The sequence below is a fragment of the Oryctolagus cuniculus genome, chromosome Y (assembly GCF_051225735.1).
Source record: "Oryctolagus cuniculus isolate XC-2025 breed Fujian yellow rabbit chromosome Y, ASM5122573v1, whole genome shotgun sequence".
NCBI classification, from domain to species: domain Eukaryota; kingdom Metazoa; phylum Chordata; class Mammalia; order Lagomorpha; family Leporidae; genus Oryctolagus; species Oryctolagus cuniculus.
The window spans coordinates 8,590,416-8,612,844 of record NC_142889.1 but is presented as its reverse complement, the minus strand read 5'-3'; the positions used below and the strand labels follow the sequence as shown (position 1 = coordinate 8,612,844).

The following is a 22,429-nucleotide window of genomic DNA, read 5'->3' as shown; positions in this document are numbered from 1 at the left end:
GCGGGCGAGCGTCCGGCATCCCTCTGTTTCTGTACCAAAACCATGCTGTTTTGATTACAACTGCCCTGTAGTAGGTCCTGAAATCTGGGATTGTGATGCCTCCGGCTTTGTTTTTGCTGTACAAGATTGCTTTAGCTATTCGAGGTCTCTTGTGCCTCCATGTATATTTCAGCACCATTTTTTCCAGATCTGAGAAGAAGGTCTTCGGTATCTTGATTGGGATTGCATTGAATCTCTTAATTGCTTTTGGGAGAATGGGCATTTTGTTGTTATTGATTCTTCCAATCCATGAGCATGGAAGATTTTTCCATTTTCGGTCTCTTCTTCTATTTCTTTCTTTAAGATTTTGTAATTCTCATCGTAGAGATCCTTGACGTCCTTGGTTAAGTTTATTCCAAGGTATTTGATTGTTCTTGTAACTGTTGTGAATGGGATTGATCTTAGAAGTTCTTTCTCAGCCATGGCATTGCCTGTGTATACAAAGCTGTTGATTTTTGTGCATTGACTTTATATCCTGCTGCTTTGCCGAAACTTTGCTGCAGTTTTTCTAGATCCTTGATATGCATTGAAAGCTCATTTATTTGGTGCCTTTCCAATTTCTTGATGTAGGCACTTATTGCTATAAACTTTCCTCTTATCACTGCTTTTGCTGTATCCCATAAGTTTGATACGTTGTGATGTGGTCCTCATTTGCTTCCAGAAAGTTTTTGATTTCTCTTTTGATTTCTTCTAGGACCCAGTGTTCATTCAGGAGCATGTTGTTCAATCTCCATGTGTTTGCATATGTTCTAGGGATTCCTGAGTTGCTAATTTCCAACTTGATTCCACTATGGTCTGAGAAGCTGCATCATATGATTCTAATTCTTTTGAATATGTGGAGACTTGTTTTATGGCCTAGTATGTGGTCAATCCTAGAGAAAGTCGCATGTACTGCTGAGAAGAATGTATATTCTTTGTGTGTAGGATGAAAAATTCTGTAGATATCTGTTGGATCCATTTGGGCAATGGTGTCCTTTGAATCTACTGTTTCCTTGTTGATCTTCTGCCCTGTTGATCTGTCTATTTCTGAGAGTGGAGTATTGAAGTCCCCCAGTACTATTGTATTGGGGTCTAAGTCTCCCTTTAAGTCCCTTTACATATCTTTTAAATAAACCGGGGACCTATATTTAGGTGCATATTCATTAATAATCGTTATATCTTCCTGTTGAATTGATCCCTTAATCATTATATAGTGCCCTTCTTTGTCTCTCTTAACAGTTTTTGTGGTAAAGTTTATGTTGTCCAATATTATATGGCTATGCCCGCTCTGTTTTCATTTTATATCTTTTTCCAGCCTTTCACTTTCAGTCCGCATGCATTGTTGTTGGAAAGATGTGTTCCTTGTGAGCAGCAAATACATGGTTTTTGTACCTTGCCCCATTCAGCCAATCTGTGCCTTTTAACTGGAGAGTTGAGGCCATTAACGTTCAATGTGACTATTGATAGGAGTAATTTTGCCCTGCCATTTTCCCAAAGATATTTTCTAGCATATGCTTTGAACTTCCTGTGATCTTTTGCTGTGAGGTTTCCTTCCGTTACCTTCTTTCATACTGATGACCGTGTTTTGGTGTTTCTCTGTGTAACACATCTTTCAGCATCTTTTGCAGGGCTGGATGAGAAGAGACAAATTCTTTCAATTTCTGTTTGCTATGAAAGGTCTTTATTTCACCTTCATTCACAAATGGGAGCTTTGCAGTATATAATAATCTGGGCTAGTAGTTTTTCTCTGTTAGTACCTGGGCTATGTCTCGCCATTCCCTTCACAAAGGCACAGGTATTGTCCCATCTGCCCACCTCTATAGTTCCAACACCTGGCTTGGCCCTTGGCATGTACTGAGGCTCTGAGTTCTATCTGATAGAAAACTCCACAACATTAGGCACTACTGGAAGGCCAAGGGAAGTACATCACTTTCCTTGAGAGGAGGAGTGTCAAGGAGAGCTTCCAGGATAAAGACACAAGAGAAGTACTTGTTGATGTGGCAGTGGAGAAGCTGAGGGTCAAGAAGAAGCTGGGACAGTACTCTAAGTGGAGGAGAGTGTGTAAGTGCTGGGGAAGAGGGTGATGGCAGCAGATGATGGCTCAACTAGCTGAGTGTCTGTCATGCACCTGTGAAACTTGGATTTCATTTCCACCTCCTGGCTTCAGCCCCACTCAGCCCTGGCCTTTGTGGGCATTTCAGAAAGAAACTAATCGATGGGCGCACTCTACCAGTCTCTCTCTCTCTCTCTCTCTCTCTCTCTCTCTGTCTTATGCTCTCAAATAAATAAATAATCTTGGGCCGGTGCAGCAGCTCACTAGGCCAATCTTCCGCTTGCGGCGCCGGCACAGCGGGTTCCAGTCCTGGTCGGGTCACCAGATTCTGTCCTGGTTACCCCCCTTCCAGTCCAGCTCTCTGCTGTGGCCCAGGAATGCAGTGGAGGATGGCCCAAGTCCTTGGGCCCTTCACCCCATGGGAGAACAGGATAAGTACGTTGCTCCTGCCATCGGATCAGCGCGCTGCACCGGCTCCAGCGCACCGGCCATGGCAGCCATTGGAGGGTGAATCAACGACAAAGGAAGACCTTTCTCTCTGTCTCTCTCTCACTGTCCACTCTGCCTGTCAAAAACAAAAACAAAAACAAAAAAAAAACAAAAACAAAAACAAATAAATAATCTTGAAAATTTATTTTGGTGCAAAACCATTTAAAAACCATCATCAGTTTTTTTCCATAATATTTGCTTTAATGAACTTTTTGAAGATGCCTTACATTTGCCTAAAGCAGCCTATGCAGACCAAGACAGGAGCTATTTTGGCTTATTGATGAATTGACCCCTTTATCATTATGAAATGACACTTTCTCCCTACTACTATTCTTCATAACCGTATCAGCACTGGGACCAGCATTGTGGTGCAATTGGTCGGGCTGCTGCCTACAATGCTGGCATCCTATATGGGTGCTAGTTTTGAGGCCCAGCTGTTCCACTTCTGCTCCTGGCTTCTGTCTAGGCCAACCATAGCTGTTGTGGCCACTGGAGAGTAAGCCAGCAGAAAGATCTATCTTCCCCTCTCTCCACAACTCTCCTTTTCAAATAAATAATGTTTTAAACAAATCAGACCAGTACTTGGGATATCCCTAGTGTTACTTAAAGTCTATTTGGATGTTCATATAGCAACCCAAGCTTTCTTATGATTAAAGTTAGCATGGCCTATCTTTCTCTGCCCTTTTATTTGTGTCTGTGTCTAAGGTAGGTGTCATGTAGGCAGTATATCATTTCGTGTTGCCTTTTCATCCGTTTCAACAAAAGCTACATTTTGGAGTATTTAGATCATTTACATATCATGCTATAATTGATACAGTTGTGCTTAAATCTACCAATACCAAAAATACCAAAAGCTGCAATATATGTGTATGTGTATGTGTATGTGTATGTGTATGTTCATATATATGAATATATATGGGGCCCTGCACCCACATGGGAAACCTGGAAGAAGCTCCTGGCTGTTGGCTTCAGATCGACCCGGCTCCAGCTGTTGGGGACATCTGGAGGTGAACCAGTGAATGGAAGACCTTTCTCTCTCTCTCTCTCTCTCTCTCTCTCTCTCTCTCTCTCTCTCTCTCTGTAACTCCACTTCTAAAATAAATACATTTTTAAAAAGAAAAACTTTCGTTAAAATTAAAAACATAAAACTGTACAGATCATAGAAACCCTCAAGAACCCCTTGGGAACCTCGGCATGAGCACCTTGCTTCTACCCTATTTTCTTTCACAACAGCGATAAGTTCCTCCATCACTGTAAGACAGAAGTTTGAACTTCAGAATATCTAATGAAACCACCTACCCAATCCGTGGCTATGAGAACACCAGGACCAGAAGATATACTATGGCTAATAAGTACACGAAAGATGATGAACACTCTGGGCTCTCAAGGAAATGTAAATTAACTGCACTGAGATTCCATTACACACACATTCTACTCCGCAAAGGCTATAGCAGCACATCATCCAAGTTTACAGGAGGATATGAAGTTAATGAAACTGTCACTCATTGTTAGTTGAAATAAAAAAGTGGTACAGCCACTTATTGGTATGCCAGTTTTCCCCTAAAGGTAAACATTCACTTACTATACAACCCAGCAACGCCAGTCCTAGGTAATTACTAGGTCAAAAAAGCATGTCTACACAAAGACTTTTACCGAAATGTTTGTAACAGCTTTGCTCATAACAGGTGAAAAATGAAGAGCCTAATTGCTCACCCCTCGCTAAACCCATTATCAATGGCACATGCACATGAGATAACTTAATGCAGGAGTGCTCCAAGGACACATGCAAGATAGCTGGATGAATCCATGTGGTAACCTGGAACAGTGAAAAGAGCTACACACCAAGGGTCAATACCACTTGAATCCACTTCCATGAAGCTTTTGAAAAGACAAAGTAACAACAGAAAGAAGTTCAGGACTCCCAAGGCCTGGAGTAGGGCACGGCATGAATGGCCAAAAACAGACATTCATTCTGTGGGGGCAGTATTTGATCTAGAAGTTTAACTTCTCTGCCCTATTTTAGAGTGCCTGGGTTCAATCCCTGACCCTAACTCTACCTTCCTGCCAATGCATGCCTTTGGAGGCAGTGGTGATGGCTCAAGTACATAGGTCCACACCACTTATGACATGGATTGAGTTCCTAGCTCCTGGCCTCAGGCTCAGCTAGGGACAGTTGGGAGCATGTGCAGTGTAAACCAGTGTGTCGGAGCTCATTTTATCTCTGTGCCTCTTGAACTAACAAATGAATGAATAATACATATTTTGAAAAGGAATGGTTGTAGGGTGACATATATTGCTGTAGTGGCAGAGCCATGATATATCTGACAAAACTCAGAAAGAACAGAAAGTTGTGGATTTTGTGTTTTTTAACCTTATTATGGTCTCCCTGATCGGCGACAACTAACTGAGCACCAAAGGGGAAACCCGTTGAAGTGAAATGGACACTATGAGAAACACTGACTTGATCAGCCCTTGCCCTTACTGCGGATGAACAACTTGATACGTTATCCCACTTAGTATATTTTATGTTTGTTCTACTTTAGGTTGAATACTGTAATCAATACACATTTAAGTGTTGAAACTTAACTGAAAAATGATTGCTGCTAAATATAAGAGTGGGAATAAGAGAGGGAAGAGGTGTGCAATTTGGGACATGCTCAAGCTGACTTGCCCCAAATGGTAGAGTTAGAAGCATACCAGGGGATTCCAATTTAAGGTGGCATGTACCAATGCCATCTTACTAGTCTGAGTGATCAATTTCTGTTCACAATTGATCATAATGATAGGACTAAGAACCAAAGGGATGACATAAGTAAGACTAGTGTCTGCAAATACTAACCGATGGAATAAAAAGGGAGAGAACGATCCACCATGGGAAGCGAGATACACAACAGAGTCAAGAATGGCGGATGTCCTAAACAGCACCCTGGCCTCAGAATCAGCCCTTAAGGCATGTGGATCCAGCTGAAAAGCACATGAGAGTATATCAGGCATGGGAAGCCAAGACACACTGGGGGGAAAAATGACCTAAATGAAAGTTCTCCACGGGTGAGATCCCAGTGGAAAGAACAGGTCATCAAAGAAGGAGGTACCTTTCTTTGAAGGGAGGATAGAACCTCCACTTTGACTATGGCCTTGTCTAAACAAGATAAGTGTCGGAGAACTCAGAGGGCTTCCGTAGCCTTGGCAACTCATGACAAGAGCCTAGGGTGATTACTGATGCCATAGACAGGAGTGTCAAGTTGTTAAGTCAACAAGAGGAGTCACTGTGCACTTACTCCTCATGTAGGATCTCTGTCTTAATGTGCTGTACAGTGTGATTTAATGCTATAACTAGTACTCAAATGATATTTTCCACTTCGTGTTTCTATGTGGGTGCAATCTGTGGAAATCTAGACTTAATATTTGCTAAACTGATCTTCTGTATATAAAGAGAATTGAAAATGAATCGATGACAATGGAAGGGGGGAGGGAGCGGGAAAGGGGAGGGTTGCAGTAGGAGGGAAGTTATGGGAGGAAAGCCATTGTACTCCATAAGCTGTACTTTGGGAATTTTTATTCATTAAATAAAAGTTAAAAGAAATTTCAGGTCCAGACTTGAGGGTCACAATAGATATTTAAGAAAGAAGAAGCAGGAGGAGGAGGAGGAGGAAGGGGGGGAGCGGGAGGAGAGGGAGAAGAGGAAGAAGAAGGAGAAGATAAGAAGAAGAAGAAGAAGAAGAAGAAGAAGAAGAAGAAGAAGAAGAAGAAGAAGAAGAAGAAGAAGAAGAAGAAGAAGGGGAAGGGGAAGGGGAAGGGGAAGAGGAAGAGGAAGAGGAATAAGAGGAATAAGAAGAAGAAGAAGAAGAAGAAGAAGAAGAGGAGGAGGAGGAGGAGGAGGAGGAGGAGGAGGAGGAGGAAGAGGAGGAGGAGGAGGAGGAGGAAAAGAAGAAGAAGAAGAAGAAGAAGAAGAAGAAGAAGAAGAAGAAGAAGAAGAAGAAGAAGAAGAAGAAGAAGAACAACAACAACAACAACAACAACAACAACAACAACAACAACAACGACAACAACAACATGTATATTTCCCATGCTTACACACACTGGAAATCAACTGGGGAAATAAACTTGGAAGAAGCTTAAATATTTCTTGTGTGAAGCCAGGATATGTCAATGTATTAACTGAAGAAGTAGATGAAATTAAAGAACATATTTTTGTAAGCAGAGTACAAACGATGTTAGTAAAATACTATTCTACAAATCAAACTATATGTGGAAACACAGTACATCAATAGAGTGAGGTAAGAATTGTAAGAGTGGCTACCTTTTTAAATAAACCATTTAAGTTACTCATGTAGATGAAAAAAATCTGCATGCTTATTTAGATTAAATATTTAACAGTACTTAACAAATTGTATTACCTGGCTATAATAATAAACAGAAGAGTAAAAAGAAATAGTAACTTGCTTTTCGGACCAAGAATGCCTAAAACCAACTTACATCAACCAAGTAATACAGAATCATTGGAAGCTTTTTCCCTGGGAATGGACTCAGACAAGCTCTCCTCTTTTCACTAGCTGCCTCCGACATTGCACTGAAGTGGTGCACTCTTGGAAACACGCTTTAAGGACCGACATTTAAGGAACAATATTTGAGAGTCACACTTTCGGATGAAAGGTAACTCCACATAATCCAAACCCAGCTAAATCAATTTACTGGATGCAATAGCAATAACTGAAATTCACAGAATTACTATGTAGCAACAAACACAATAGGAAAATAAAACTAAACGACAAAACACAGAATAGGAACTACATATCTAAAGAATGAACCAAAAAAGGTCTAATCTATGTAATATGTGTAAACATCTATCAGTGAAAACGGTACGTTAAGAAAAGACTAGGAAGACCTAACAGAAAAATAGATCGAGCATATGCAGAAAGCAATACTAAAAATGGTCCAAAGGCCACTGAATGTTCAGTGGACTGTTAAGGCACCCTCAGCAGGTTACTGCAAACTGCAGATCATAACTTGCTAGCGGGAACTCAGACACATGAGGTAAAGAGGAGAGCACGAAGTGGGACGAACAGAAAAGTGAGCACCCTCCATCTTTTGAGAGGTGTGGGACAAAACAGAAAGCAGCCGCTTCAAATCAGACCTCAAACCTCGACATTCACTTCCCCAGTCACCCGGCACAACTCCACGTGACCCCACTGTGACGGAGAGGGCTTTGATTGGCTGAGTCACTCGCTATGGCATACGCACACAACGGGCGTGCAAACTGTCCAATCAGCAGGCACGCTAGTTGCACCAATACGTACTCCGACTCCGCGGGATCCCTTTGAGAAGACGCCATAGTTGCGCATGGGTTTGGCTGATAGACGTTGAACAGCGCTTAGCGCTTCAAACTCTCCTTTCTGGTGCCCTTCCTCTGCGCGGGGCGGAGCAAAGGAGAAGCTTGGGATCCCTTGGAAGCCGGAAAGTGGTGAGTGCACGAGGCTGGGCCTCTCATGGGGATGAGTGAGTAACCGGTGGCAACACACTGGAAATGACTAACGTGAGCCACAGGGCTCCCCGTGCTCAGTTTCATAAGTTTCAGAGCCTAGTTTTGTGCTGGGGCAGCAGCTACCTGGATCCCGCCCCATCCATGGCGTGTAGAATGGGCCAACACCGAGGACCCTAGTCATCCCAAACCCCTTCCTGCAAGCAGCGGCGTTGGCTCAGTATGAGCAGCTTTGTACCATCAGCCCGTGTCTACAGTGAGGCCACGGTGGTCACTAAGGAAAACCAGGACTGCAAGCGGGGATTGACGCAGAGAAAACCTGCTGTCTGTGGGGCCGTCAGTCACTCCTGTCCTGGTAGTGGTTATCGGAATCCCCTGAGTTTCCTGTCCCGAGTCCCTGCAGAATAGCCTTCCTAAGGGTCCAGTCCTTTTTCTCTGCCTGTTGACACAGAGCCACAGACAGAGTAAGTTGGAAACAAAACTTTTATTTTAGCTGCAAGTTATGGTCCTCTACATGGAGGAGGCCTGAAACTTCGCAGGACCTAATGTGGAGTCAGAAAGGATCAGCAGGAGACACCAAGCCAGTTAGCCTTTTTTAGGGACACTGCTGAGTTTCCTCAGGTATTCTTAAGGGAAAGAGCCGATGGGCCCTTAAAGAACCTCCTTTTTCTTTCTGATAATGGAAATTAAATTTTCACAAGAAATTCAGATGGGTGTCATCCCGTAGCCATCTTCTTTCATTTCTTTAACAGAGTCATGCTGCTGTTTGATTTCTCTGAGCCCATCCGTTTTGGAATTAGTTCCATGCTTTGTGCATGATTGTTTGATTTCGTAGGATTAACCTGAGTAGAAAGGATGATAGGGAAAATTCGTGAAGTCATTGTTTTCTGCTAACTTCTAGTAGGAATAGGTGCACCCATGGATTGACCACCCTGGTAGCTCAGTGAGTTTGGGTCAGTTCAAATGACTTCCTATTCCTGTCCACCTTTGCACCCAGAGGTGTCCCAATCCTGTTTTTTTTTCCCTTTTGTTGTACTTTATAATAAACATTGCCATTTCTACCAAAGAGTAATTTTGCAAATTTTGAAGAAGTTGCTAGGAATTATTGTTATTATACTGGAAAGAGTTTTCCCCCTTTTTTACACACATGTGTGTCTCAGGCTGTGCTTTACCTAGTTCACTGATTCAAGTGTTTAGGGGACTTGGCTTCTTTCAGGTTTATTTTTGAAGGTGTTGGTAGTGCCATTCTTGCTCGTGACAGTGCATTGTGATTTTTTTAATGTTCTGAGGAAAATCAGGTTGTAGGTTGTAAATAAATTTAAATTCAGTAGGAAGTGTTGTCAGTATAGAGAATAATATCCAGGTATATTATTCTTGTGAATTACCAATACTTGGAGTGGTCTAATGTATCCTTTCCATATAATTTAAGTAGCTTCACTCTATGATAAAACATTGCTAAATACTCCTCACCACTACTTTTGTATTTATGGAGTGCTATTTAATTACACTTTTTGTCATTAATGTGTCTGTAAATTCACTTGTAATTCTGTAAGCTTTTGCCTTATGCAATTTCTTCCCTGTGTAGGTGCATACATATAAGCATTTTTCTAGGTTGGAGAACTTTCTCCTTTATTTTTATCTAATTTCAATAATGTTTATACTTATACCGTTATAATTTCTAATGCATGATTTGTGAAAATCAGTGTCACCAATCCATTTCTTTGAGCTGCTGTTAGAATGGTTTTTCCTCTTCACCTTTATTTTAACCTAATTGATTCTTTTTTATTATTTAAAATATGTAATTGTATGTCTCAAAGCAGCAAATATTGAATATATTTATTGGTTAAAGATGGAGCTAGTAAATACATCCAGAATGCAGAATGGCAAAATCAAGCTAATTTTGGTGTGTATTATACACATGTTTTATCAAAATAAAATTTGATACGTAATCTCCCAGCGGGTTTCTGTAGAATACACTGTTGTTAAACAGTGCCACCATGTTGTACAATAGGTCACTTTATTGATTTTTTTAAAGATTTTTATCAATTCATTTGAGAGGTAGAGTTACAGACAGTGAGAGGGCGAGACAGAGAAAGGTCTTCCTTCTGTTGGTTCATTCCCCAGATGGCCACACGGCCGGAACTGTGCCGATCTGAAGCCGGGAGCCTCTTCCTGGTGTCCCATGTGGGTGCAGGAGCCCAAACACGTGGGCCATCTTCTACTGCTTTCCCAGGCCATAGCAGAGAGCTGCATTGGAAGAGGAGCAGCCAGGACTGGAACCGGCGCCATATGGGATGCCGAGCTGTAGGCAGAGGATTCACTCACCTCGCCACGGCGCCCACCCCCGTAGGTCACCTTAATTTACTCTGATATAAATGAAATTTACCACCCTTTTGATAACATGGCCTCAAATCTGACTCCTCTGTGTGTCTTTATTCTTTTTGTGTTTTTGGACAGGCAGAGTTAGATAGTGAGAGAGAGAGAGAGAGAGAGAGAGAGAGAGAGAGAGAGAGAGAGAGAGAGAGAAAGGTCTTCCTTTTCCGTTAGTTTACCCCCAAATGGCCACTACAGCTGTTGTGTTGCAGCCCTTGTGCTGCGCCAGTCAGAAGCCAGGAGCCAGGTGCTTTCTCCTGGTCTGCCATGTGGGTGCAGGGCTGAAGGACTTGGGCCATCCTCCACCGCCTTCCCGGGCCACAGCAGAGAGCTGGACTGGAAGAAGAGCAACTGGTACTAGAACCCGGCGCCCATATGGGATGCTGGTGCCGCAGGCGGAGGCTTAGACTAGCGAGCTGCGGCACTGGCCTTTATTCTTAAAACATATGTTTTTTGGACACAGTAGTGTGTTAAGTCTCATTCCTCATGTATTGCATCAGTCTCTATCTTTTAATTGGTTATCTAGTCTTAATACTCCTTTATGTGTTCTGGACATCGATATCTTGTCAATAAATGTGTTGCAAGTCATTTTCTAGTTTTAGAATTTCATTTTCATTGTCTTTATAGTAACCTAGTTTAAAGTTGTTTAAGTTCAATTTGTCTAAATTTGAAATACAAATTTCCCATGAAATACAAATTTCATATACACATATTTAGGAACACAGTGATATTTTCCAACCTGCCCCCGTTGTGCTCTTGAACCCATAATCCCATGCTCCCACACTTCCAACATTTTCCCTCCTCTATCACCTCTTCTCATTCTTAGTTCTTAAAAGGATCTGTGTTCAGATTACTTCATACTCTTAAGATTAAGCACTCAAAAAGAGTAGGAAACAATAGTAAAAACAATGATAAAAAACACTTTTCTTCAACAATAGAAACTGAAGCTGTAAACGATCGTCAAATAGCAAAACATCGATTTCAATCGTGTGTGATTTAATATTAGGTACTCTGTTAGTTTCCATAGATCAAGGAAAACATACTTTTGTTCTTCGTGTATCTAGCTTTTTTTTTCACTAAGTGTAATGGTCTACTTGCATCCATTTAATCGCTAGAGACAGGGTTTCATTTTTTTTAATCATTGAGTAGTATTCCATAGTATTTCTCTACCTGTCCTCAGTTGATGAGCATTTGAGTTGAATCTATGTCTTTGGTATTGTGAATTGAGCTGCAATAAACATTAGAGTACAGATCACTCCTTCATATGCTGAAGCTGTTTTGTTTGGGCAAATTCCCAGGTATTGGATCATTTGTTCTATTTTCATACTTCTTTTTTTCTAAAGATTTATTTATTTGAGAGAGAGAGAGAGAGAGAGAGAGAGAGAGAGAGAGAGGACTTCCATGCACTGGTTCACTCTCCAGTTGGCCGCAACAGCCAAAGGAAGCCAGGAGCTACTTCCCGGTGTCCTAAATTGGGTGCAGGGGCCTGAGGACTTGGGCCATCTTCTACTGCTTTCCCAGGCCATAGCAGAGAGCTGGATTGGAAGAGGAGCAGCCAGGACTAGAACAGGTGCCCATGTAGGATGACAGTGCTACAGGCCAGGACTTTAACCCACTGTGCCACAGCGCCGGTCCCTATTTTCATACTTCTGCGGTATCTCCATATTGTCTTCACAGTTGCTGCACCAGTTTACATTTCCACTCACAGTGGATTAGGGTAATTTTCCCCCCATGTCTTTGCCAGCATTTCTTATTTGTTGATTTATATATGAGAGCTATTCTCATTGGTGTTAGGCAAAACCTCCTTGTGGTTTTGATTTGTATTTCCTGAAGGCTAGTGATCGTGGTCAGTGTTTCAAGTGTCTGATAGCCATTTGGATTTGCTCTTCAGAAAAATGCCTGTTTAATCCTTTGTCCATTTCTTAACAAGGTTGTTTGTTTTGTGGTTGTTGACTTTCTTGAGGTCTTAATAGATTCTGGATAGTAATCCTTTATCATTTATGTGGTTGCAAATATTTTCTCCTATTCTGTTGGTTTCCGCTTCACTTTGCTAAATATTTCTCTTGCAGTCCAGATGCATCGTTTTTTGCAATCCCATTTGTGAATTTGGACTTTGATTGGCTGTGCTTTTGGGTTATTTTCCAAGAAGTCATTGCCTATGCCAATGTTTGTCTTTCAGAGTTTCCCCACTGTTCTCTATTAATTCAGTGGTATCAGTTTGTAGATTCTGGACCTTGGTGCAATTTGTGTGGGTTTTTGTGTAAGGTGTAAGGTAGGGGTCTTGTTTCATACATCTGCATATGAAGATCACATTTTCCTAGCACCGTTTGTTGAAGAGATGGTCCTTGATCTAGGGACTGATTTCAGTTTCTGTCTCTCTCTCTCTCTCTCTCACTGTCCACTCTGCCTGTCAAAAAAAAAAAAAGATAATTGGTGAAGCCTGGGCTGTGGTATAATAGGTTAGACCTCTGGCTGTGGTGCCTGAATCCCATGTTGGCACCAATTTGTGTCGTGGCTGCTCCTCTTCTGATCCAGCTGTCTGCTTATGGCCTGGGAAGGCAGTGGCAGAAAGCCCAACTGATCTGTGTCTGTATCAGTTAAGCTACAGCCATTGTAGCCATTAACCAGGGAAGCAGTGGAAGAATGACCTTTCTCACTGCTCCTCACTCTCTCTGTGTGTAACTGTACCTCTCAAATAAATAAATACATAAATCATAAAAATATAAGTTGTGCCATTGTAATCCATAAGAAGTACTTTGGAAATTTATATTCATTAAAAAAAAGTTAAAAAAAATAAGTTGTTTGTAGATGTGTGGATTGATTGATTGTCCCACTGCCCACACGTCTATTTTGTGTTTTTTGCTTGTATGCCATTACCAGTCTGTTTTGATCTTAAGTGCCCTGTGGAAGCCTTGAAATCTGATATTATGATGCGTCTGGCTTTGTTTTTGTATATAAGATTGCTTTAGCTATCTGAGGTCTTATGTTTCCATTTTAATTTTAGAGTCATTTTTTCTTCTAGGTCTGAGAAGAATGCCACTGGTATTTTGATTGAGATCACACTAAGACTCTTAAGTTGCTTTGGGTATTCTGAAAACTTTGATGATATTACCTCCTCTAATCCGCGATGAACAGAGACGATTTTTCCATTTTTTGGTGTATGTCTTCTATTTAATAGTTTGTAATTTTATTGTAGGAGTATTTGACATTCTTGGTTACATTTATTCCAAGGCATTCAATTGTTTCTGTATCTTATATCAGATGTTTCCTTAACAAGGAGATAAAGATGTTTTCCTACATTTCCTTTTACTAATTCTAAGGTTTTACTTTTCAGGCGTTAATTTGGTAATCTACCTATAATGGCTTACTTCTAGAAGTGTTGTGCAGAGGGGAATTTTTATAAGGAAAATTCCGGAATGTAACAGATGGCAGGTTTTAAAGGATTCGTAGAATTATGCCAACTGTCTAAGCAATGAAAGGATGTATCAGGAAGGGAGAGCAGCAAAAGTGGTAGTGAGAGGTCTTGCATCTGCTGCTTCACTCCCCAGCTGGCTGCAACGGCCAAAGGAAGCCTGGAGCCAGGAGCCAGGAGCCAGGAGCTTCTTCCAGGACTCCCACCTTGGGTGCAGGGACCCAAGGTCCTGGCTGTCTTCTACTGCTATATATAGAGTGAGAGAGAGGAGGGCGGGGCTGGGAAGATGGTCTAGGCAGGATCAGAAACAAGATATTGGGATGAACAATACCAAGTGGATAAGGAGAGGAGAATAGGAGTGCTGTAATATGATCCACAATTAGCCCAGGGCAAGACAGATGTGGTAGAAGCACTGGAACTAGAACAGGAGAGGCAGTTTAGTTCGGTTCCAGAAGACACCATCTTTCCAGTTCGAAACTGTTGAAACATTGGATAGGAGCCTGCCTACACAAACATGTTGAAAGTGCTGTCTAGTACCTGACACATAAAGGCTGACATGGATGGACATTTGTCATTTACAGAATTCTTCGTACAGATGATTGTGATTACCCCATTTCTATTAGTAGTGTTTTTAATTGCAACTCAAGTAATCATTGTGTAAGGATAGGTGATACCGTAAGGGATGTTGAATCCTGTGATTTTCATCTAATGACATCAAGTGTTGTGCTTTAGAACATAGCTATTCAGTATGAATTAGAGAAAACTGGGAAACATCCATGCAGAATTATTCACATTTTGCTTAGAGTTCCTTTCACAGTACAACGCAGACATGTATGTATAGTCACAACAGAGATTGTGTGCACTGTCTTGCCTGAAATATTTTATATCTGTCCTTCATGAAAGTTTCTCAGCTTGTGATTTAAATCCTAGGGCAAATGGAACAAGCCTCTCATCACCTAACATGAAAATAACCACAGTAAATTAACACTAGCTTATATGTTTTACTCATCATGCGAGGGAGTGTCAGTCTCGTATTGTAGAGAAGGAAGGCAACAAAAGGATTGATTGATTGATTGATTGATTTGAAAGTTTGTGTTAGAGCCATAGAGATAGATAGGGAGAGGGAGAGAAAGAGAGAGAATCTACCATCCACTGTCTCACTTCTCTGATAGATGCATCAGCCGGTGGCTGGTACCAGGCCAAAACCAGGAGCAGCCAGTAGCTTCTTCCTAGTCTCCCATGAGGGTAGTTGGGTCACAGGCACTTGGGCCAACTTCTACTACTTTTCCCCAGGCCATTATCCGGGAGCTGAATTGGAACTAGAGAATCTGGGACATGAACCGCTGCCCATATGGGATCCAGTGGTGAAAGGGGTGGCTGTACACTCTTCACCACAGTGCTAGCCCCAGGTTTTCAATTCTGATTTGGCATGATTGCATGAACACAGATACTTTGGGGTCTCAAATGTCTGAATTTCCATTGCCAATATATGAGTGTTAAGGAAAGCTAATGCAAAAAAAAAAAAAAAACTTTACTGATTCAAATAAACTGTTTTCTGTAAGAGTTATTGATATTCTCAATTACATTCACAATACATATAGATATAATATTTTCTCTGAAGAGTGGTGCATATTTTATTTTTATTTTCCTCACATAGGGAAGAAATTATGCTAATTTATCGGCAAGATTATCTTCATATAAAGACCACTGATCATGGTTTCAGTACTTTTTTGGTTCATTTAGATCCATCTTAAAATCCTGAAGCATGTTGAGTGTATTTTGAGCTTGCTGACCTGGGTGGGGCCCATCTACTTTTTGGAAACTCTATTTGTAAATTATGAGGTTTACTTAGGTCTTTTATGAGGAACACAGTTTGTATTGTTCAAAATTTACAGCAAGTTTTATTAGAGAAGATATGGAATAACAAAGAATATGAAAGAATATGTAGTTGTACTACCCACTTCTTTATTTGTCTTTTTTTCCCCTTTGGTGTCTTGTCTATACATTCATTCAGTGTCCCCATTTGTTTAGCTGGCTAGTCTCTCTATTTCTCCATTTTATCCCTGTGCCCATTGTCTCTCCCTTCATCATTCCCTCCATTGTCATAGTATAAATTCCTCCTATCTTGTTTTACACTCAAAATGCCCATCCATCCATTCATCTAGACATCCATTTCCTACTTCTCTCTAATTAGGAAACATGGGTAATTAAACACCAAACAAGGATGGCACTACAAAGGGACAAGAATAGGTGAATTCAGATAAAAGAGATGCAAAATTCCCAAATCCACAGATAGTCAAAAAACACTTGGAACAGCATATGATAAGCAATTGTTTTACTGTCAATAAATGTGTAACATTATAAATAAACCTTTAAAAGTACAAGGTAAAATGAAAATAATCACTTCAATGAATGCTAAGACTTAACTTGATAAAATGTGAAGGAGGTACCTTTCTCTGAAGGGAGGAGAGAACATCTACTTTGACCATGGCCTTGTCTAAATATGATCAGAGTCGGTGAACTCAGGGGGCTTCCATAGCCTTGGCAGCTCATGACAAGAGCCTAGGGTGATTACTGATGCCATAAACAAGAGTATCAAGTTGTTAAGTCAACAAGAGGAATCACTGTGCACTTACTCCTCATGTAGGATCTCTGTCCTTAGTGTGCTGTGCATTGAGATTTAATGCTATAACTAGTACTCAAACAGTATTTTTCACTTTATGTTTCTGTGTGGGAGCAAACTGTTGAAATCTTTACTTAATGTATGCTAAACTGATCTTCTGTATATAAGAGGATCGAGGGTGAATCCTGATGTGAATGGAAGGGGAGAGGGAGTGGGAAAGGGGAGGGTTGCGGGTGGGAGGGACTTTATGGGTGGGAAGCCATTGTAATCCATAAGCTGTACTTTGGAAATTTATATTCATTAAATAAAAGTTAAAAAAATAAAAATGCAAAAAGATTTATATATTAACTTACTGCAAAAGCAGAGATGGAGACGGACAGGTTCTCTGGTTTACTCCCCCAGTGGTCACAGTAGATAGGGCTGGTCCAAGCAGGAGCCGGGATCGATCCAGAAACTCTATCCAGATTTCTCACATAGGTAGCAGGGGTAAAAGTACTTGGACCCTACTACATTGCTTTCCCAGGTATATGAGCAGGGAGCTGGATTAGAAGCAGGGGATCTGGGACTCAAGCTGTATTCCATTATGGGATGCTGACATTGTGTGTGGTGATTTAAACTTCCCGACCACGTCCCTGGTCCTGCTTTGAACATATCTCTTTAAACTTGCTACATATTTGTAATGGAAGGAAATGTTTTAATTTGATAAAGCATGTAGCCTCAAAATGGAAAGCTTGTCCCATCTGTGATGGTAAAATAATCAGCAGCTTTCCCATGTATAAAAGCATGTAACAGAAGGAAGCCCATTCTCCACACTGCAGTCAGGCATTGAATTAGCAATATAAATTAAAGAGGGAATACAAGAGATAAAGGAGGAGACAGAGAAGATAGAGATCACATATCTTGATAGTCCAAGATACTCCATTATCAAATATAGGAACTAACAGTTCCTTCAGAATACAAGACATCCTACAAATGGGTAAGCAAAAACATGATAAGAAATGCATTGTATGTGTGTGTATATGCAATATAAAAATAAGCATAAAGCCATAAATCGTATGTATGTTGTATATAAAATAAGGTACAAATGTGTAATGTTGAGAAAAGATGATGATAGAAGGGTAATTGGAAAGGTGTATCTGTCTGTGAGTTTGAAAATTCACTATTGAACATTGATTAGTTTTCCTTCAAGTTAAACTATAAATTCAATACCTTATGGCACACATTGAGGAAAATTTGTAATATGCCATATGGTGGGCCAATTATAAAGACCACATTAAAGGAAATTCACAGAATTATCCTTAGGAAAATTATAAATAAACATATTGTACCACCATCAACACATGCTACATTCAGCATATTAAAAGTATAAAGCTTCCTTGGGGAAAATCTCAATGAAATAGATTCAGGGTTCAGAAACACATGACATCTTGTAATACCTGACTGCAAAAATTGTGTGGGTTTGTTTTATGAAATCACAAGTCATCCCAGCACAAAGCACACATGTTTCCTATCTGCTTTTACAATAATAATGTATCACTTGGAGATTTAATGCAGTAAAGTAGCCCGGAACTGGAGGCCAAAATTGAAAAGATGTCCTGAATCACCCTGACCCTCCCCTTGGCCCTGTGGTACACAGGCAGGAAAGTGACTCAGACATGCACCATCATGCTGAATGTCAGGAACTTGCTTTCATGAAATCTGTCGGGCAGGTTCCCGACTGGGAAAGCCATGGTGACTTCCCAGGTCCGAGTGACAGGTATCCCATGGCAGAGAAGAAAACAGTGACTGAACCTCGTTGCACATGGTGATACTACGACCATGATCAAAATGTGCTTCTGCATCATAAAGAAGAGAGGTTACAGGCCCGATTCCACAGCCATTTGGATCCAGAAAGAGATGGGAATGATGAAGCTAGGTGCCTTAGTAATAATTTTTTAAAAAAAAGGTAGGTGTCCCTTATCATTTTTCTTTCAGCGGTGACCTTTGAATGCTGAGTCAGAGTAATTACGTTGGGCAGAGCAGTGGAAATAGGCACAGTGAAAATAAGTCCAAATATGTTCTCCCGGAGATTGCCCATTGTGTCGGGACAGTAATTTTAAAGGGAAGAGCAGAGTAAACAGAAGTTGAGGAAGATGAGCAAGATGTAGCTTGGGAGACTGTTATTTGCAGGAGTTTCTAGAGGTATTGATATCACTGCATGTGAGCCTTCTGGCAATCTGGACACTTAAGACACTAATCCATAACTGGTGAGAAATGAAAATTGTCATTAGCTCAGCGTCAGCAAGTTGCTCTTATTCATAGCCTCCACTGCCAAGAACCACATTGAACTAGTTGTCTCAAAATGTCTTCTCCTGTTTATCTGGACAACAAGTAAAAGAAGGCTATTTTGGGACCAGCGGTGTAGTGCAGCAGGTGAAAGCCCCAACCTGCAGCCTTGGCATCGCGTATGTGTCCAGGTGCAGTCTCAGCTGCCCACATCCATTCCAGCTCTCTGCTGTTGCATGTGGGAAAGTAGTGGAGGATGGCCCAAATCCTTGGGCATCTGAACTCATGTAAGAGACCCAGAAGAGGCCCCTGGCTTTGGTTCAGCTCAACTTTGGGCGTTATGGCTATTTGGGGCATGAACTGGCAGATGAAAAACTTCCCTCCTCTCTCTCTCTCTCTCTCTCTCTCTCTCTCTCTCTCTCTCATTCTCTCTCTCTTTCCCTCTCTCTCTCATTCTCTCTCTCTTTCCCTCCCTATCTTTTCAATAAATAAATCTTTAAAGAAAAGAAGGCTTTTTAGGAAATATTCCAAAATTCATAGTGGCATCTTTTTCATGATATGAGAAAGAATGCGATTATATCTTACTTAACTAGTATGTTCATAAGAACAACTTTTTTTATTCTCAAAAAGCACATATATATGTATACCACTGAATTTTTCTATGCTGTGTTCTAGGTTTATTCAGCAGCGAACAAGCAAGCAGTAAGAAACAATCATGAGACACATAATTTTCTAATGTTTAGGGAAATAAATGTGACCAATAATACTTTATATTAGTTGAGTAACGCTTAGTACCATAAAACAAATTGTAAATTCTTTCATACAACATGTTGGAAGTTTTACTGTGGTTGATCACTCACTAGATCATATTTGAGGGTACTGACAGTTCCCCAATACTGATTTTTTATAGTTGGAACGATGCTATATGTCTTTGCTAGTTTCAGTCTTCTAAGTGCTTTTCCATAGTTTATTTATTTTTAAGGTATGCCATTTTCTGAACTTTCATTGCATTTGTTTATACGGCTGGCCAACAGAGAAGAATGCAGGTGAATGTGCATACAGAAGCACACACATTTTTTCATTGCTAGTTTATTCCTCATGTCCCAGCAACAGCTGGGCCTGGATGAAAACTGGCTATTTAGGTCAATGCTCCATCTCTTAGGTGGGTGTTTGTTTCCTTGTTGTAGAGTTTCTTGATCTCTTTGTAGAATCTGGTTATTAATCTTTTATCAGTTGCATAATTTGCAAATATTATTCCCATTGGGTCGGTTGCCTCTTCACTTTCCTTACTTTTCCTTTTCAAGTAGGGAAACTTGCCAATTTGATGTAATCCCAATTGTTAATTTTGGCTTTGACTGCCTTTGCCTTTTTTGCCTTTGCCTATGCCTACATCTTGCATGGTACCTTGGATGTTCTCTAATAATTTGATGATGTCGGATCATAGGCTTAGATCTTTCATCCATATTGAGTGGATTTTTGTGTAAGGTGTAAGGTAGAGGTCTTGCTTCATGATTCTTGTTTTCCAGCACCATTTATTGAATAGACTGTCCTTGTTCCAGGAATTGGTTTTAGATCCTTGATCAAATATAAGTCGGCGGTAGATGTTTGGGTTGATTTCTGGTATTTCTATTCTGTCCATGGCCTGTCCATCTGTTTCTGTAGCAGTACCATGCTGTTTTGATTATAACTGCCCTGTAGTATGTCCTGAAATCTGGTATTGTGATGTCTCCGGCTCTGTTTTTGTTGTACAGTATTGCTTTTGCTATTTGAGGTCTCCTGTGCCTCCATATGAATTTCCACATCATTTTTCCGAGATCTGAGAAGAATGTCTTTGGTATTTTGATTGGTATCGCATTGAATCTACAAATTGCATGTGGGAGAAAGGACATTTTGATGATATTGATTCTTCCAACCCATGAGCATGGAAGATTTTTCCATTTTTTCGATATCCTCTTCTATTTCTTTCTTTAAGATTTTGTAATTCTCATCCTAGAGATCCTTGGCAGCCTTGGTTAAGTTTATTCTAAGGTGTTTGATTGTTCTTGTAGATGTTGTGAATGGAATTGATCTCGAAGTTCTTTCTCAGCCGTGGCATTGAATGTGTATACGAAGGTTGTTGATTTTTTGTGCATTGATTTTAATTCTGCTACATTTCAAAACTCTTCTCTGAGTTCCAGCGGTCTCTGAGTAGAGTCCTCAGCATCCCCTAAATAAAGAAGCATATCATCTGCAAAGAGGGGTAGTTCATCTTCTTCCTTCCATATTTGTATCTCTGATTTCCTTTTCTAGCCTAATGGCTCTGGCTAAAACTTCCAGTAGTATATTGAATAGCAGTGGGGAGAAGGCATTCCTGCCTGGTACCGGTTCTCACAGGAAATGCTTCCAACGTTTCCCCATTCAATAGATGCTCTCCGTGGGTTTTTTGATAAACTGCCTTGATTGTGTTGAGGAATGTTCCTTCTATCGCCAATTTGCTTGAAGTTTTCATCATGAAAGGGTGTTGTCATTTATCAAATGCTTACTCTGCCTCTATTGAGATATTCATATGGTTTTTATTCTGCAGTTTGTTTAGGTGGTGTATCACATTGATTGTTTTGCGAATGGTGAACCATCCTGCCTACGAGGCATAAATCCCACTTGGTCTGAGTGGGTGATCTTTCTGATGTGTTGTTGCATTCTATTGGCCAGAATTTTATTGAGGATTCTTGTGTCTATATTCATCAGGGAAACTGGTCTGTAATTCTCTTTCTCTGCTGCATCTTTTTCAGGTTTAGGAATCAAGATGATGCTGGCTTCACAGAAGGAATTTGTGAGGACTCTCTCTCCTTCAGTTGTTCTGAATAGTTTGAGAAGAATTGGAGTAGTTCTTCTGTAAATGTCTGATAAAATTCAGCAATGAATCCATCCGGTCCTGGGCTTTTTTCTTTGTTGGGAGGGGCTTTATTACTGATTCAATTTCTGCCTCAGTTATGGGTCTGTTTAGGTTTTCTGTGTCTTCATGGTTCAATTTAGGTAGGATGCAGGTGACCAGGAATCAATCCATTTCTGATAGATTTCCCAATTTGCTGGCATACAAGTCCTGTAGTAATTTCTGATGATTCTCTTTTATTTCTGTGGTGTCTGTTGTTAACATTTCCTTTTCACCTCTGATTATATTGATTTGACTCTTCTCTCTTCTTTTTTTAGTTATTTGGGCTGCTGGTGTATCAATTTTGTTTATTTTTTCAAAAAGCCATTTCTCGGGGGCCAGCGCCGTGGCTTACTTTGTTAATCCTCTGCCTGTGGTGCCGGCATCACATAGGGGCACCAGGTTCTAGTCCTGGTTGCTCCTCTTCCAGTCCAGCTCTCTGCTTTTGCCCGGGGAGGCAGTGGAGGATGGCACAAATGCTCGGGCACCTGCATTGCATGGGAGACCAGGAAGAAGTACCTGGCTCCTGGCTTCGGATTGGCACAGCACTGGCTATAGCTGCCATTTGGGGAGTAAACTAACAGAAGAAAACCTTTCTTTCCCTCTCTCTCTTACTGTCTGTCAAAAAAAAAAACAGCTGTTTGTTTTGCTGAGCTTTGCTAATTTTTTTAGATTCAATTCTGTTGATTTCTTCTCTACTTTTAATTATTTCTCTTGTACTAGCTTTGGGTTTGGTTTGCTGTATTTTTTCTAGATCCTTGAGATGCACTGATAGCTCATTTCTTTGGTGTCTTTCCAATTTCTTGATG

At 40.7% G+C, this 22,429-nt stretch overlaps 1 long non-coding RNA gene across 1 annotated transcript in view; it reads left to right on the top strand.

Moving 5' to 3' along the window:
* The first annotated feature begins 7,880 nt into the window (after nt 1–7,880).
* Nucleotides 7,881–22,429, top strand: part of LOC149119202 (uncharacterized) — a 33,998-nt gene continuing 19,449 nt past the window's right edge. Inside the window, exon 1 of the long non-coding RNA XR_016228611.1 lies at nt 7,881–8,021. This is a non-coding gene — a long non-coding RNA (uncharacterized LOC149119202). The remainder of the gene's footprint in view (nt 8,022–22,429) is intronic.